The following is a 17348-nucleotide window of genomic DNA, read 5'->3' on the forward strand; positions in this document are numbered from 1 at the left end:
TTACTATATGGTCTTGACAGAGAGAGAGGTATGGGCTACTATATGGTCTTGACAGAGAGAGGTATGGGCTACTATATGGTCTTGACAGAGAAAGAGGTATGGGCTACTATATGGTCTTGACAGAGAAAGAGGTATGGGCTACTATATGGTCTTGACAGAGAGAGGTATGGGCTACTATATGGTCTTGACAGAGAAAGAGGTATGGGCTACTATATGGTCTTGACAGAGAGAGAGGTATGGGTTACTATATGGTCTTGACAGAGAGAGAGGTATGGGCTACTATATGGTCTTGACAGAGAAAGAGGTATGGGCTACTATATGGTCTTGACAGAGAAGAGGTATGGGTTACTATATGGTCTTGACAGAGAGAGGTATGGGCTACTATATGGTCTTGACAGAAGAGGTATGGGTTACTATATGGTCTTGACAGACAGAGGTATGACAGAGGTTATAATATGGTCTGAACATACCATTTAACAGCATCTATGGACAACAGAGGTGTGTACTACCTGCTTCTTGACTACATTTAAAGTGGCATTCAGCAGTTGAAACAATAAAGCGTACTCACTGCCCTGTCTGGGTAGAAAGCTGAGGGACTGGAGAAATGTAACCACTCAAATTCACAGACAGAGCTTCGGATTTAAGGACCGACCATCATTGACATCATGGCTCAAAATTCCAGTTGTAACCAGCCATGACATCAGAGCAACATTCCAGTTGTAACCAGCCATGACATCATAGAGCAACATTCCAGTTGTAACCAGCCATGACATCATAGAGCAACATTCCAGTTGTAACCAGCCATGACATCATAGAGCAACATTCCAGTTGTAACCAGCCATGACATCATTGAGCAACATTCCAGTTGTAACCAGCCATGACATCATAGAGCAACATTCCAGTTGTAACCAGCCATGACATCATAGAGCAACATTCCAGTTGTAACCAGCCATGACATCATAGAGCAACATTCCAGTTGTAACCAGCCATGACATCATAGAGCAACATTCCAGTTGTAACCAGCCATGACATCATAGAGCAACATTCCAGTTGTAACCAGCCATGACATCATAGAGCAACATTCCAGTTGTAACCAGCCATGACATCATAGAGCAACATTCCAGTTGTAACCAGCCATGACATCATAGAGCAACATTCCAGTTGTAACCAGCCATGACATCATAGAGCAACATTCCAGTTGTAACCAGCCATGACATCATAGAGCAACATTCCAGTTGTAACCAGCCATCACATCATAGGCAACATTCCAGTTGTAACCAGCCATGACATCATAGAGCAACATTCCAGTTGTAACCAGCCATGACATCATAGAGCAACATTCCAGTTGTAACCATGGTGAGGCTGTATAGTGTTTTTTATATTTTTTCTTTCAAAACATTTGCATAAAACAAGCTTATATTTTAGGTTCTGATGGGAACTAAGATCATGAGGCATTCATTTATTTAGTTAAATTCGTCAAGAATTGCCCCTTAAATACACTAAGCTTGGCCTCCACTTGACACACACACACACACACACACACACACACACACACACACACAGGGGTGTTTTTCTTACCGCCCCTCAGCCTGTAGTGCCACAGAGCTGACCCAAGCCAGACTCTTGCCAGTGTTGGTGAGACTCCAGGCAGCTAAACCCTGGATCGCCTCAGGACAGTGAAGCTCACACAGAGCCTCTACCAGCATCACCAGAGGAGACTCCAACTCTGGACCCTACAGAGAGGAGACATGGGGGCCAGTTACAGATGACCAGTAGAGACCTGGACCCTACAGAGAGGAGACATGGGGGTCAGTTACAGATGACCAGTAGAGACCTGGACCCTACAGAGAGGAGACATGGGGGTCAGTTACAGATGACCAGTAGTGATCTCGACCCTACAGAGAGGAGACATGGGGGCCAGTTACAGATGACCAGAGGAGACATGGGGGTCAGTTACAGATGACCAGTAGAGACCTGGACCCTACAGAGAGGAGACATGGGGGCCAGTTACAGATGACCAGTAGAGACCTGGACCCTACAGAGGAGACTTTTATGGACAGTTACAGATGAGGAGACCTGGGGGCCAGTTACAGATGACCAGAGGAGACATGGGGGTCAGTTACAGATGACCAGAAGAGACCTGGACCCTACAGAGAGGAGACATGGGGGCCAGTTACAGGAGACCAGTAGAGACCTGGACCCTACAGAGAGGAGATATGGGGGTCAGTTACAGATGACCAGTAGTGATCTGGACCCTACAGAGAGGAGACATGGGGGCCAGTTACAGATGACCAGAGGAGACATGGCATACCCTCAGACAGATGACCAGTCAGAGACAGGTGACCCAGAGGAGGAGACATGGGGGCCAGTTACAGATGACCAGAGGAGACATGGGGGCCAGTTACAGATGACCAGTAGAGACCTGGACCCTACAGAGAGGAGACATGGACCCTACAGTTACAGGATGACATGGGGGCCAGTTACAGATGACCAGAGGAGACATGGGGGTCAGTTACAGATGACCAGAAGAGATCTGGACCCTACAGAGAGGAGACATGGGGGCCAGTTACAGATGACCAGTAGAGACCTGGACCCTACAGAGAGGAGACCTGGACCCTACAGAGAGGAGACATGGGGGTCAGTTACAGGTGATGTATTTAGTAACTCAGGTAAAGGGGTTGTGGTTGAAAACAAGTAATGCTGAGTGTGTTTCTTTTTGTGGTCAAGTACACTAGGTTCAATGGGGGCTCTGGTCAAAAGTAGTGCACTATATAGGGGAATAGGGTGTGGTTTAGGACACAGGCCCGGGACTGTGCGTCTCCTCCCGTTACCAGAGTGCTGCTGTTCTGGATCTCAGTCAGCAGGTCCAAGCCGTGGCGCACGGTGACTGCTGGTTGGCCGGACAGAAGCCCCACCCTCATCAGGGCCAGGCGGATACGAGTTCAGCCAATCCTGGCAGGTCTGACGGTTGGTATAGAAGAATGTTCTGATACCCTGGATACAGAGGGAAGGAGAGAGAGAAAAACATAGTTCACATTAGGAGCTGGGGGCCACTTGGGGCTGTGTGTGTGTGCACGCGTCTTGGGTGGCGTTGGAGACATCGTAGGAGCTGTACATTAGTATCTCACAGTGTAGGTGTATGTAGGGGTGACATGGGGTGTGTGTGTGTATAGGTGTGTGTGGGTGTGTGTGTATAGGTGTGTGTGTATAGGTGTGTAGGTGTGTGTGTAGAGGTGTGTGTGGGGGTGTGTGTGTAGTGTGTGTGTGTAGGTGTGTGTGTGTAGGTGTGTGTGTAGGTGTGCAGAGGTGTGTAGGTGTGCGTGTGTAGGTGTGGTGTGTGTGTAGGTGTGTGTGTGTGTAGGTGTGTGTGTGTGTGTAGGTGTGTGTGTGTAGGTGTGTGTGTGTGTGACATGTGTGTGTGTGTAGGTGTGTGTGTGTGTGGAGTAGGTGTGTGTGTGTGTGTGTGTGTGTAAGTGTGTGTGTGTGTGAGAGTGTGACATGTGTGTGTACAGTGTGTGTGTGTAGAGTGTGTGTGTAGGTGTACAGTGTGTGAGGTGTGGGTGTGTAGGTGTACGTGTGTGTAGTGTGTGTAGGTGTGCGTGTGTGTAGGTGTGGTGTGTGTAGGTACAGTGTGTGTAGGTGTGCGTGTGTGTAGGTGTGGTGTGTGTAGGTACAGGTGTGTGTAGGTGTGCGTGTGTGTAGGTGTGCGTGTGTGTAGGTGTACAGTGTGTGTAGGTGTGCGTGTGTGTAGGTGTGCGTGTGTGTAGGTGTGCGTGGTGTAGGTGTACGTGTGTGTAGGTGTGTGTGTGTGTAGGTGTCGTGTGTGTAGGTGTGTGTGTGTGTAGGTGTGCGTGTGTGTAGGTGTGACGTGTGTGTGGGTGTGTGTGTGTAGGGGTGACCAGAGGTGTGTGTGTAGGGGGTCAGTGTACAGGTGTGAGGAGAGGTGTGTGTGGTAGGTGTCAGTGTACAGTGTGTGTGTGTAGGTGTGTGTGGGTGTGTGTGTAGGTGTGTGACCAGAGGTGTGTGTGGTGGGTGTGTGTGTGTGTGTGTGTGTAGGTGTGTACCTTGGCGGAGCGGTCAGGGCGTTGGCACAGCCCTCGTAGGCGTTGACATCAGTTTCTCCAGGTTTTCCAGGAACTGCAGGAGCAGCGCCAGACGCAGCTGGTTGCTATGGTGACCGTCGTCTGTGGCCGTCAGCTCCATTGGCTGAGCTCCTGTTCAGTGTTCAGACTGTGGGCCGCCAGGCTGCGGATGATACCTGGAGAGGAGGGGGGGTCAGTTACAGATGACCAGAGGAGAGAGGGAGGGGGGAGTTACAGGAGAGGAGGAGGGGGAGAGGGAGAGGGGAGGGGGGAGAGGTGAGAGGGAGGATGGAGGGAGAGGGGAGGGGAGAGGAGGAGAGAGGAGACGAGGGGGAGAGAGGAGGTGAGAGGAGGAGCGAGGGGAGGAGAGAGGAGGAGGGGAGCGAGAGGAGAGTGAGCGAGGGGAGGAGAGAGGGGGGGAGGAGAGAGGACCGAGGGGAGGAGAGGAGGAGGGGGAGGGAGGGGAGGGGAGGAGAGAGGAAGGATATGTTCTTGAAAAAGAGGCAACATGTAAATCCAGAATGTGTATAGGATGGAATGGGGGGGCAATATACTTTCAAATGACTCAAACCAAATGGAAACTGTGTAGAAATGATAATGGGCCTGCATTTGGTACAGTTTCATGACTGTGTCCAGCTGGCTAACAGACTTATCACCGACACGAAAGCTAGACAGTGGGGGAGCATCGGAAATTTCCAAAACCATTTTGACAGTGAAAGAAATAACATTTTCAGTGCGGCCCTCCGGAACTTGCTGGGTTAGGGTTAGGGGGTTAGCTCACAGAGAAAATGAGTTTTACACCCCTGGTTTAAGGGGTCTGACTGGCAGGACATCGGAGTTACAGGGGGAGGAGCTACGGGGTTGGAGTTACCGGGGCGGGGCTACAGGGGCGGAGTTACGGGGCGGGGCTACAGGGGTTGGGTTACAGGGGCAGAGCTACAGGGGCAGAGCTGGGGGACGGAGCTACAGGTGCAGAGCTACAGGGCAGAGCTACGGGGGTTGGAGTTACAGGGGCAGAGCTACAGGGGCAGAGCTACAGGGGTTGGAGTTACAGGGGCAGAGCTACGGGGGCAGAGCTACGGGGGTTGGAGTTACAGGGGCAGAGCTACAGGGGCAGAGTTACAGGGGCAGAGCTACAGGGGCAGAGCTACAGGTGCAGAGTTACAGGTGCAGAGCTACGGGGTTGGAGTTACAGGGGCAGAGCTACAGGGGTTGGAGCTACAGGGGCAGAGCTACGGGGTTGGAGTTACAGGGGCAGAGCTACAGGGGCAGAGCTACAGGGGAGACATGGGGGTTGGAGTTACAGGGGCGGGGCTACGGGGGCAGAGCTACAGGGGCAGAGCTACGGGGGCGGAGCTACGGGGTTGGAGTTACGGGGCAGGCTACAGGTGCAGAGCTATGGGGGGGCAGAGCTACGGGGGCAGAGCCAGGGGCAGAGCATGGGGGGGCAGAGTTACAGGGGCAGAGCTACAGGGGCAGAGCTACAGGGGCAGAGCTACAGGGGCAGAGCTACAGGGGCAGAGCTGGGGGGGCAGAGTTACGGGGTTGGAGTTACAGGGGCAGAGCACGGGGTTGGAGTTACAGGGGCAGAGCCGGGGTTGGAGTTACAGGGGGGGGCTACAGGGGTTCAGAAATGCAAAGAACAGCCCCTCTCCAGGCCTCCCCCACCTTCTCAACAACATGTTAAAAAAAAGTAATGGGGAAAACTCTGGACTGAGTGTGTGTTTTAGTGTGTGTGTGATTTAGTGTGTGTGTGTGATTTAGTGTGTGTGTGTGTGTGTGTGTGTTTTAGTGTGTGTGTGTGTGTGTTTTAGTGTGTGTGTGTGTGTGTGTTTAGTGTGTGTGTGTGTGTTTTAGTGTGTGTGTGTGTGTTTTAGTGTGTGTGTGTGTGCGTGTGTGTGTGTTTTAGTGTGCGTGTGTGTTTTAGTGTGCGTGTGTGTGTGTTTTAGTGTGCGTGTGTGTTTTAGTGTGTGTGTGTGTGTGTGTGTGTAACAGTCCGTACCCTCTATGGTCTGGAAGGTGTCCTGTGCCCGTCCCAGCGGGGTACGGAGTTTAGACAACACTGTGAACTGCGCTGCCTCCCACACCGCCCACTGCCACAGCACGGCCTCCGTCTTCAGCAGACCCCGCGGAACACACACACCGCCACCCGCACCGGAGACACACACACCCCCTTCACGACCTGACGAGACACCCTCGCGCTTCTCCAGACGCTGACAGCTATGGTACAGACGCTCCAGCCACGGTTCTTTACTGTAGGAACACACAGCATATACACACACAGGTTAGCATATATCCACACACACACAGGTTAGCATATATCCACACACACAGGTTAGCATATATCCACACACACAGGTTAGCATATATACACTCACACAGGTTAGCATATATACACTCACACAGGTAAGCATATATACACTCACACAGGTTAGCATATATCCACACACACAGGTTAGCATATATCCACACACACAGGTTAGCATATATCCACACACACAGGTTAGCATATATACACTCACACAGGTTAGCATTTATACACTCACACAGGTTAGCATATATCCACACACACAGGTTAGCATATATACACTCACACAGGTTAGCATATATACACTCACACAGGTTAGCATTTATACACTCACACAGGTTAGCATATATCCACACACACAGGTTAGCATATATCCACACACACACAGGTTAGCATATATCCACACACACAGGTTAGCAAATATCCACACACAGGTTAGCATATATCCACACACAGGTTAGCATATATCCACACACACACACACAGGTTAGCATATATCACACACACACAGGTTAGCATATATCCACACACAGGTTAGCATATAGGACACACACACACACACAGGTTAGCATATATCCACACACAGGTTAGCATATATCCACACACACACACAGGTTAGCATATATCCACACACACACACACACACACACACACAGGTTAGCATATATCCACACACACACACACACAGGTTAGCATATATCCACACACACAGGTTAGCATATATCCACACACACAACTTAGCAGAACACACACACACACACACACACACAACTTAGCAGAACACACACACAGGTTAGCACATGATACACACATTTACATTGTCATTTATCAGACTCTCTTATCCAGAGTGAATTAAAGTACAGTGTTGATTGAATCAGTAGTGAAAACATTTTCATAATTTCCCCTTCCCCATTCTGGTCCCTCGTGGGAATCGAACCCACAACTCTGGCGTCGTAAGCAACAAGCTCTACCAACTGAGGCACACGGGACCCAGACACACACGTTAGCAGAAGGACCCCCCCCCACAGAGCCAGGTAGCCTACCCTCCGCGGTGCTGGCTGCCATAGAGGATGAAGCTGATGAGGTCACTGAAGTCCTGGGGGTGAAAGGTGCTGCTGGGGGCGGCTCATGTGACGACGGACCACCAAGGAGATCTCCTCTATCTCTGGGTGGCTGTGGTTACTGCAGGGGGTGACACATTAAGGTTACTGCAGACACACACATTAAGGTTACTGCAGGGGGTAGACACATTAAGGTTACTGCAGGGGTAGACCCATTAAGGTTACTGCAGGGGGGTAGTTACTGCAGGGGGGTAGACACATTAAGGTTATGCAGGGGTGTGACACATTGTTACTGCAGGGGGGTAAGGTTACTGCAGGGGGTAGACACATTAAGGTTACTGCAGGGGGTGACACATTAAGGTTACTGCAGGGGGTAGACACATTAAGGTTACTGCAGGGGGTAGACCCATTGTAGGGGGTAGACACATTAAGGTATGCAGGTGTTACTGCAGGTGACACATTAAGGTTACTGCAGGGGGTAGACACATTAAGGTTACTGCAGGGGGTAGTGTGTTAAGGGGGGTGTTACTGCAGGTGTGACACATTAAGGTTACTGCAGACACACACACATTAAGGTTACTGCAGGGGGTAGACACATTAAGGTTACTGCAGGGAGGTAGACACATTAAGGTTACTGCAGGGGGTAGACACATTAAGGTTACTGCAGACACACACACACATTAAGGTTACTGCAGGAGGCAGACACATTAAGGTTACTGCAGGGAGGCAGACACATTAAGGTTACTGCAGACACACACACACACATTAAGGTTACTGCAGGGGTAGACACATTAAGGTTACTGCAGGGAGGCAGACACATTAAGGTTACTGCAGGGAGGGTAGACACATTAAGGTTACTGTGGGGGTAGACACATTAAGGTTACTGCAGGGGGGGTAGACCCATTAAGGTTACAGCAGGGGGTAGACACATTAAGGTTACTGCAGGGGGGGACACATTAAGGTTACTGCAGGGTGTAGACACATTAAGGTTACTGCAGGGGGTGTTAAGGTTACTGCAGGGGGGTAGACACATTAAGGTTACTGCAGGGGGTAGACACATTAAGGTTACTGCAGGAGGTAGACACATTAAGGTTACTGCAGGGGGGTAGACACATTAAGTGTTACTGTAGGGGGGTAGACACATTAAGGTTACTGCAGGGGTGTAGTGTGTAAGGTTACTGTGGGGGTAGACACATTAAGGTTACCACATTAAGGTTACTGCAGGGGTAGACACATTAAGGTTACTGCAGGGGGTAGACACATTGGTTACTGGGGGGTAGACACATTGTGTTACAGCTAGACACATTGGTTACTGCAGGGGGGTTCAGACCCATTAAGGTTACAGGGGGTGACACATTAAGGTTACTGCAGACACACACACATTAAGGTTACTGCAGGGAGGCAGACACATTAAGGTTACTGCAGGGAGGCAGACACATTAAGGTTACTGCAGGGGGGTAGACACAGGTTACTACGTTAAGGTTACTGCAGGGGGACACACACCCATTAAGGACTGCAGGGGGTAGACATTAAGGTTACTGCAGGGGGAGACACATTAAGGTTACTGGGGGGGTAGACCCATTAAGGTTACCGGGGGGTAGACACAGGTCACTGCAGGGGGTAGATACATTAAGGTTACAGCAGGGGGTAGACACATTAAGGTTACAGCAGGGAGGTAGACACATTAAGGTTACTGCAGGGGGGAGGACATTAGGGTTACTGCAGGGGGGGACACATTAAGGTTACTAGACACATTAAGGTTACTGCAGGGGGTAGACACATTAAGGTTATAGGGGGAATAGACCCATTAAGGTTACAGCAGGGGGGTAGACACATTAAGGTTACTGCTAGAAATTAAGACGGGGTAGACACATTAAGGTGTAGCTGCAGGGGGTAGACACATTAAGGTTACTGCAGGGGGAGACACATTAAGGTTACTGCAAACCATTTTAAGGAAACTGCAGGGAGGTAGACACATTAAGGCCTGCAGGGGTAGACACATTAAGGTTACTGTTGGGGGGTAGACACATTAAGGTTACTGCAGGGGGGCAGACACATTAAGTTACTGCAGGGGAGACACATTAATTACTGCAGGGGGTAGACTACATTAAGGTTACCGGGGGAAAGACACATTAACTACAGGGGGTAGACATTAAGGTTACTGCAGGGGGTAGACACATTAAGGTTACAGGGGAGGAGACACATTAAGGTTACTTACATTGGTTTAGGGGGTAGACACATTAAGGTTACTGCAGACACACACAGGGGCAGAGTTACTGGGGAGGAGCTACATTAAGGTTACTGCAGGGGGCAGACTACATTAAGGTTACTGGGGGGGGCTAGACGGGGGTTAAGGTTACTGCAGGGGGTAGACACATTAAGGCTACTGGAGCAGGGGCAGAGCTACGGGTCACTGCACGGGGGTAGACCCATTAAGTTACTGCAGGGGGGCAGGCATTAAGGTTACTGCACGGGGGGGCTAGACGGGTTAAGGTTACAGGGGCAGAGACACATTAAGGTCACTGCAGGGGGGCAGACACATTAAGGTTACAGCAGGGGGTTGGAGTTACAGGGGAGGGGCACAGGGGTTGGACTACAGGGGGCAGAGCATTAAGGTTGGACTGCAGGGGTAGACACGGGCGGGGTTACTGCAGGGGGGGAGTTACGGGGCAGCCACAGGTGCAGAGTCACTGCGGGGGGCAGACACATTAAGTTACTGGGGGGGTAGGTGCATTAGCTACAGGGGGCAGAGCTACGGGGGCAGAGCTGCAGGGGGCAGAGCATTAAGGGCAGCAGAGCTGCAGGGGGAGCTACAGGGCAGAGCTGCAGGGGGTAGACTGCGGGGGGCATTAAGGCTACAGGGGCAGAGCTACAGGGGCAGAGCTACAGGGTTACCTGCAGAGCACACACAAGGTTACTGCAGGGGGCAGAGCTACGGGGCAGCTTGCAGGGGTTACAGGGGCAGACTACGGGGGTTAAGGTTTACAGGGGCAGAGCTACGGGGTTGGAGGTTACTGCAGGGGGCAGACACAGGGGTTACTGCATGGAAAGACACAGGTTACTCCAGGCCTAGACACATTCTTACAACATGTTAAAAAAAGGGGGGGAAAACTTGGACTGAGTGTGTTTTAGTTAAGTGATTTAGTGTGTGGGTGTGATTTAGTGTGTGTTAGTGTGTGTGTGTGACACATTAAGGTTACTGTTTTAGGGGGTGTTAAGTGTTTTAGACACAGTGTGTGTTAAGGTTACTGCAGTGTGTGTGTGCAGTGTGTGTTAAGGTGCAGGTTTTAAGTGTTACTGCAGGGGGGTAGACACATTTTACACTACTGTTTTAGTGTGTGTGTGTGCAGGGGGTAGTGTGTTTGCAGTGGGGTAGACACATTAAGGTTACTGCATGGGGTAGACAGGTTAAGGTTACTGCAGGGGGTGACACATTAAGGTTACTGCAGGGGGGCAGACACTGGTTACAGCAGGGAGGTAGACACACAAGGTTACTGCAGGGGGTAGTTACCGCAGGGGTAGACATTAAGGTTAACACACACATTAAGGTTACTGCAGGAGGCAGACACACAGGTTACTGCAGGGGGTAGACACATTAAGGTTACTGCTTCTCCAGACACGTTAAGGTTACTGCAGGGGGTAGACACATTAAGGTTACTGCAGACACCATTAAGGTTAGCAGGGGGTATACCCATTACAGGTTACTGCAGGGGGTAGACACATTAAGGTTACTGCATATATCCAGACACATTAAGGTTACTGCAGGGGGTACACACATTACACTCACACAGGTTAGCATATATTACACAGGGGGGTAGACATATTATACACAGGGACACACACACAGGTTAGCATAGATCCATTAACACACAGGGGGTAGCACATTAAGGTTACTGCAGGGGTTAGCATATATCCACACACACAGGGGTTAGCATATATACTGCAGACACACACACATTAAGGCACTGCAGGGGTAGACACTCATTACAGGTTAGCAGGGAGGTATACACTCACACAGGTTACTGCATCCACACACACAGGTTAGCAGGGGGGTATACACACATTAAGGTTAGCATATAGACACTCACACAGGTTAGTGGGGGTAGACACATTAAGGTTAGTAGACACACACAGGTTAGCAGGGGGTATCCACATTAAGGTTACTGCAGGGGTATATATCCAGGGGGGTAGACCCATTAAGGTTAGCATAGACCCATATCCACTGCAGGGGGGTAGCATAATATGCCACACACACAGGTTACTGCATAGACCCACACACAGTAGCATTAAGGTTATGCAGGGGGTAGACCCACAGGTTACTGCATAGACCCATTAAGGTTACACAGGGGGTAGACACATTAGGTTATCCAGGGAGGTAGACCCATTAAGGTTACTGCATAGACCCACACAGCACAACATTAAGCATTACACACACAGACACATTCACACAACTTACTGCAGGGGGAACACACATTACAGGTTAGCATATAGACACATTAAGGTTGCAGGGGGTGACTCTTATCCAGAGGTTAAGCAGGGGGTAGACATCATTAAGGTTACTGCATAATTTCCCTTCCCATTCTGGTCCTCTGGGAATCCACACACATTAAGGTTACTGCAGGGGGTAGACACATTAAGGTTACTGCAGGGAGGTAGACACATTAAGGTTACTGCAGACACACACACACATTAAGGTTACTGCAGGGAGGTAGACCCATTAAGGTTACTGCAGAGCCAGGTAGAGACACATTAAGGTTACTGCAGGGGGGGTAGACACATAGAGGTTATGCAGACACACACACATTAAGGTTACTGCTGGGGGTAGACACATTAAGGTTACTGCAGACACATAAGGTTACTGCAGACACACACACATTAAGGGCAGGGGGGTAGACACATTAAGGTTACTGCAGGGGGGTAGACACTGTGGTTGTGCAGGGGTAGGTTACTGCAGGGGGGTAGACCCATTAAGGTTACTGCAGGGGGGTAGACCCATTAAGGTTACTGCAGGGGGGTAGACACATTAAGGTTACTGCAGGGGGGTAGACACATTAAGGTTACTGCAGGGGGGTAGACACATTAAGGTTACTGCAGGGGGGTAGACACATTAAGGTTACTGCAGGGGGTAGACACATTAAGGTTACTGCAGGGGGTAGACACATTAAGGTTCACTGCAGGGGGTAGACACATTAAGGTTACTGCAGGGAGGTAGACACATTAAGGTTACTGCAGGGAGGTAGACACATTAAGGTTACTGCAGGGGGTAGACACATTAAGGTTACTGCAGGGAGGCAGACACATTAAGGTCACTGCAGGGGGTAGACACATTAAGGTTACTGCAGGGGGGTAGACACATTAAGGTTACTGCAGGGAGGTAGACACATTAAGGTTACTGCAGGGGGTAGACACATTAAGGTTACTGCAGGGGGGTAGACACATTAAGGTTAATGCAGGGGGTAGACACATTAAGGTTACTGCAGGGGGTGATTAAGGTTACTGCAGGGGGGCAGACACATTAAGGTTACTGCAGGGGGGTAGACACATTAAGGTTACTGCAGGGAGGTAGACACATTAAGGTTACTGCAGGGAGGCAGACACATTAAGGTTACTGCAGGGGGTAGACACATTAAGGTTACTGCAGGGGGTAGACACATTAAGGTTACTGCAGGGGGTAGACACATTAAGGTTACTGCAGGGGGTAGACACATTAAGGTTACTGCAGACACACACACATTAAGGTTACTGCAGGGGGGTAGACACATTAAGGTTACTGCAGACACACACACATTAAGGTTACTGCAGGGGGGTAGACCCATTAAGGTTACTGCAGGGGGGTAGACACATTAAGGTTACTGCAGGGTGGTAGACACATTAAGGTTACTGCAGGGGGGTAGACCCATTAAGGTTACTGCAGGGGGTAGACACATTAAGGTTACTGCAGGGGGTAGACCCATTAAGGTTACTGCAGGGGGTAGACACATTAAGGTTACTGCAGGGGGTAGACACATTAAGGTTACTGCAGGGAGGTAGACACATTAAGGTTACTGCAGGGAGGCAGACACATTAAGGTTACTGCAGGGGGTAGACACATTAAGGTTACTGCAGGGGGGTAGACACATTAAGGTTACTGCAGGGGGGTAGACACATTAAGGTTACTGCAGGGGGTAGACACATTAAGGTTACTGCAGGGGGTAGACACATTAAGGTTACTGCAGGGGTAGACACATTAAGGTTACTGCAGGGGGGTAGACCCATTAAGGTCACTGCAGGGGGTAGACACATTAAGGTTACTGCAGGGGGGTAGACACATTAAGGTTACTGCAGGGGGGTAGACACATTAAGGTTACTGCAGGGGGTAGACCCATTAAGGTTACTGCAGGGGGTAGACACATTAAGGTTACTGCAGGGGGTAGACACATTAAGGTTACTGCAGGGGGTAGACCCATTAAGGTTACTGCAGGGGGTAGACACATTAAGGTTACTGCAGGGGGTAGACCCATTAAGGTTACTGCAGGGGGTAGACCCATTAAGGTTACTGCAGGGGGTAGACCCATTAAGGTTACTGCAGGGGGTAGACCCATTAAGGTTACTGCAGGGGGTAGACACATTAAGGTTACTGCAGGGGGTAGACCCATTAAGGTTACTGCAGGGGGTAGACCCATTAAGGTTACTGCAGGGGGTAGACCCATTAAGGTTACTGCAGGGGGTAGACACATTAAGGTTACTGCAGGGGGTAGACACATTAAGGTTACACAGATGGAAAAGACAAGAAGGTGTTCATAGTGTTTGGTATTCTCAGCAGATATAAAGACAATTATGAGTCACCGACGGGCCTTAGAGCAGCCAGTCACATTAAGGTTAGAGCAGCCAGTCACCGACGGACTTAGAGCAGCCAGTCACCGACGGGACTTAGAGCAGCCAGTCACCGACGGGACTTAGAGCAGCCAGTCACCGACGGGACTTAGGAGCAGCCAGTCACCGACGGGACTTAGAGCAGCCAGTCACCGACAGGCCTTAGAGCAGCCAGTCACCGACAGGTTAGAGCAGCCAGTCACCGACAGGCCTTAGAGCAGCCAGTCACCGACAGGTTAGAGCAGCCAGTCACCGACAGGCCTTAGAGCAGCCAGTCACCGACAGGCCTTAGAGCAGCCAGTCACCGACAGGCCTTAGAGCAGCCAGTCACCGACAGGCCTTAGAGCAGCCAGTCACCGACAGGTATTTAGAGCAGTCAGTCACCGACAGGCCTTAGAGCAGTCAGTCACCGACAGGCCTTAGAGCAGTCAGTCACCGACAGGCCTTAGAGCAGTCAGTCACCGACAGGCCTTAGAGCAGTCAGTCACCGACAGGCCTTAGAGCAGTCAGTCACTGACAGGGTTCGGGCCTTAGAGCAGCCAGTCACCGACAGGCCTTACAGCAGCCAGTCACCGACAGGGTTAGGGCCTTAGAGCAGCCAGTCAGTAATTGAGGATAGAGGAGGGCGTTCGGTCTGTGCTGTGTGTGCTGACCTGAGTGTTACGTCCAGAGGGATTGTCCTCAGCAGCTTGCCGTACGCCTGCCTCACCCTCACCGCAGAGTGCACCAGCTGGACACAGACAAACATCCACACACCTGGGAGGCACAGGACAGAGACAACATTATACACACGTTTGGGTTTATGCTTTAGTGTAGAAGGGGTTGTTTTAGTGTGTGTGTGTGTGTGTACGTGTGCGCGTGTGTGTGTGCACGTGTGTGTGTGCGCGTGTGCGTGTGTGTGTGTGTGCGTGTGTGTGCACGTGTGCGTGTGTGTGCGCGTGTGTGCGCGTGTGTGACAATGTGTACGTGTGCATAGTGTTTGTTATTCTGCAGCAGCTCGGTGTTGAGTGAGGAGGAGATGACCTGAAGGCTGTTACAGGTCTGGAGGCAGATGACTGGGTCCTCATTCAGGGCTGCAGACCGACGAAGAGCAGAGTCAACATAAACACAGGAATCAGGTTGGAAGATTCCCCAGAATCAGCAGGGATATTTCAGCTAGAATTTCTGGAACACCTGGGAATTTACGTTAACTGATTTTTTACAACCCCTAAGTAAAGAATTGTGACTATAGTTAAACACCATTGTGGAGCAGACCCTCTCTATAGTTAAACACCGTTGTGGAGCAGACCCTCTCTATAGTTAAACACCGTTGTGGAACAGACCCTCTCTATAGTTAAACACCGTTGTGGAACAGACCCTCTCTATAGTTAAACACCGTTGTGGAACAGACTCTATAGTTAAACACCATTGTGGAACAGACCCTCTCTATAGTTAAACACCGTTGTGGAACAGACCCTCTCTATAGTTAAACACCGTTTGTGGAACAGACCCTCTCTATAGTTAAACACTGTTGTGGAGCAGACCCTCTCTATAGTTAAACAACGTTAGTGGAACAGACCCTCTCTATAGTTAAACACCGTTTGTGGAACAGACCCTCTCTATAGTTAAACACTGTTGTGGAGCAGACCCTCTCTATAGTTAAACACCAGTTGTGGAACAGACCCTCTCTATAGTTAAACACCGTTGTGGAGCAGACCCTCTCTATAGTTAAACAGGTTGTGGAGCAGTCTATAGTTAAACACCGTTGTGGAGCAGACCCTCTCTATAGTTAAACACCGTTGTGGAGCAGACCCTCTCTATAGTTAAACACAGTTGTGGAGCAGACCCTCTCTATAGTTAAACACCGTTGTGGAGCAGACCCTCTCTATAGTTAAACACCGTTGTGGAATAGACCCTCTCTATAGTTAAACACCGTTGTGGAACAGACCCTCTCTATAGTTAAACACCGTTGTGGAGCAGACCCTCTCTATAGTTAAACACCGTTGTGGAACAGACCCTCTCTATAGTTAAACACCGTTGTGGAACAGACCCTCTCTATAGTTAAACACCGTTGTGGAACAGACCTCTCTATAGTTAAACACCGTTGTGGAGCAGACCCTCTCTATAGTTAAACACCGTTGTGGAGCAGACCCTCTCTATAGTTAAACACCGTTGTGGAGCAGACCTCTCTATAGTTAAACACCGTTGTGGAACAGACCTCTCTATAGTTAAACACCGTTGTGGAACAGACCCTCTCTATAGTTAAACACCTGTTGTGGAGCAGACCCTCTCTATAGTGTGGAACAGACCCTCTCTATAGTTAAACACCGTTGTGGAACCCACCCTCTCTATAGTTAAACACTTGGAACAGACCCTTTCTATAGTGTGGAACAGACCCTCTCTATAGTTAAACACCGTTGTGGAACAGACCCTCTCTATAGTTAAACAGCGTTGTGGAGCAGACCTCTCTATAGTTCAACACCGTTGTGGAGCAGATCTATAGTTCAACACCGTTGTGGAACAGACCCTCTCTATAGTTAAACACCGTTGTGGAGCAGACCCTCTCTATAGTTAAACACCGTTGTGGAGCAGACCCTCTCTATAGTTAAACACCGTTGTGGAACAGACCCTCTCTATAGTTAAACACCGTTGTGGAACAGACCCTCTCTATAGTTAAACACCGTTGTGGAACAGACCCTCTCTATAGTTAAACAACGTTGTGGAACAGACCCTCTCTATAGTTAAACACCGTTGTGGAGCAGACCCTCTCTATAGTTAAACACCGTTGTGGAACAGACCCTCTCTATAGTTAAACACCGTTGTGGAGCAGACCCTCTCTATAGTTAAACAGTATTTCCTGTTGTGGAGCAGACCCTCTCTATAGTTAAACACCGTTGTGGAGCAGACCTCTCTATAGTTAAACACCGTTGTGGAGCAGACCCTCTCTATAGTTAAACACCATTGTGGAGCAGACCCTCTCTATAGTTAAACACCGTTGTGGAACAGACCCTCTCTATAGTTAAACACCGTTGTGGAACAGACCCTCTCTATAGTTAAACACCGTTG

The 17348-nt window shown here is 49.9% G+C and overlaps 1 pseudogene; it reads right to left on the minus strand.

Moving 5' to 3' along the window:
* LOC135532567 (serine/threonine-protein kinase SMG1-like) overlaps positions 1-17348 on the minus strand; it is a 90939-nt pseudogene that overhangs the window by 9650 nt on the left and 63941 nt on the right.

The sequence above is a fragment of the Oncorhynchus masou genome, unplaced genomic scaffold (assembly GCF_036934945.1).
Source record: "Oncorhynchus masou masou isolate Uvic2021 unplaced genomic scaffold, UVic_Omas_1.1 unplaced_scaffold_1910, whole genome shotgun sequence".
Lineage (NCBI taxonomy): Eukaryota > Metazoa > Chordata > Actinopteri > Salmoniformes > Salmonidae > Oncorhynchus > Oncorhynchus masou.